This window comes from Asterias rubens, chromosome 1, assembly GCF_902459465.1.
Source record: "Asterias rubens chromosome 1, eAstRub1.3, whole genome shotgun sequence".
Classification (NCBI taxonomy): domain Eukaryota; kingdom Metazoa; phylum Echinodermata; class Asteroidea; order Forcipulatida; family Asteriidae; genus Asterias; species Asterias rubens.
In genome coordinates this window covers 9,273,314-9,275,229 of record NC_047062.1, presented here as the reverse complement: position 1 = coordinate 9,275,229, position 1,916 = coordinate 9,273,314, and positions in this window count along the sequence as shown.

Sequence of the window (1,916 nt, the reverse complement as noted above, 5' to 3'; positions counted from 1 at the left end):
TTGTTGGCATGAAAACTTACTTTGTAACAAGTAATGGAGAATGGAGAGCTGTTGATAGTATAAAACATTGTGACAAAAAAAGGCTCCCTCTGAAGTAACCTTGTCCTTGAGACAGAAGTAATTTCTCACTAAAATATTTGAATTGATTTCGAGACCTCAGCTGAGGTCTCGAAAGCACACAACTTGTGTATTATTCTTCCATTATTCTCTTGCAACTTTGACAACCAAATTTTAACATGTTTGTTATTTGATGCATATGTTGAGATACACCAAGTGAGAAGACTAGTCTTTGACAATTACCAAAGGTGTCCAATTCCTTTAAACAGCCGTAGCTGTAGTTAAGGGTATTACTACGGGCAACCTATGCTTCAACCCTTTTTAACATTGACTAGTTGTTGGAGTTACCTCTTATGTAGCCTACTTGTCTACATAGTTTTGCCTGTGGACCAATGTTCAGATTGCAGAATGTGTAATGCAATATAACGTGCAGCTTAGCATGTAGCGTAACCTTCTCCGGTGCTTCAGGGTAGCTTCATTTGTTATTTTTTATTTAATCTAGGAATTAGTTTGATTCTTAGCTTTAGGATATTATATTTTTAAAGGAAATAATTGGTTAATTTAAATAATTTTAGTTTTAAAATAGTGGCGATCAGGAATTAATATATGTCTCAATCTTTCTTACATAATCAAAATATAAATTATATTTTTGGAAATAATTATTAGTTCGTGAGTTTGGGTTGTGAAGGGCGACACAAGAAAAGAGGCTAAATACAGTGCACTACTTGAAGGCTGTGTGTTATTCAAACAAGTAGTTTTCTAGGAGTGTACTTGTATTTTAAAAATTGTAAAAAGGAAAATATTTTTCAACTAATGGATCTTCCATAATATCTGTCTTAATAAAATTTCTAATAGCTTTAATATTGTTTATGACCAAAGTGAAAATTTTATCAAGTTTATTATTATTTTCTTCCTCCATGTTTGTACCTAGGGGCACTGTTTTTCCTAATAAATCTTTTGTCCAGAGATAAGTTTTTGAGATTAAAAATTGTCAACACACCTTTATTGATTTTTAGCTAACAGGGTAATTTCAGACAAAATAATTTTATAGGATGCTTTAACCGTCCTTTATAACATGGAGGCTTTGGGTTATTAATTTCACATTTGTTTCTTCGGGGTTATTACCAAAGTATGACATTACATATAAGCACAGCAGCATTAAATGTGGGCTTCAAGTCAGTTTGAGTCTTGTGATGCACTTGTTTGCCAATAGATAGAGTGCTTGTGGAAGTGTGGAGAAACTTTCAAGTATCTAAACTGCTCACAAAAAGTAAGGAAATTTGTTTCAATCCAGTATAGTTGTTATTATTTAATACTCTCTTTGTATATGGTATATATCATTGCAAAGCTGAACTGTTCCTCTTTAAAATGATACCACAATTGCAATGATTACATGTTGCTGGACTTGACCACGTTAATGAGAATGAGACAAAGTCACAAATCAAATGTGCCAAAATTAACAATTTTGTGTTACTGTCTGAACAATCAAATTGACACTGTAACTCAAACAAGCAAGACAACTTGCTGATCTTAATTCACTTTATTGAGACAAGACATTTGGTATAGAGCAAGACAACTTACTGATCTTAATACACTTTATTGATACAAAAAGTTCAGTAACAAGTGGATGATCCGAAGGCGTTGATGACAGCCTGGCACCTTCTTCTCATGCTGCACACAAGTATTGTGATGCGCTGATGATGAGGGATGTCGTTCCATTCTTTATTAAGCAACCTGGTTAGGTCAGCCACAGTTGATGTGTTGGTGGTTCTGGCGCGGACAGCGAGGCCAAGCTGGTCCAACAGATGTTCCATGGGATTCAGGTCTGGACTTTTAGCAGGCCAATTCATACGGTGCAC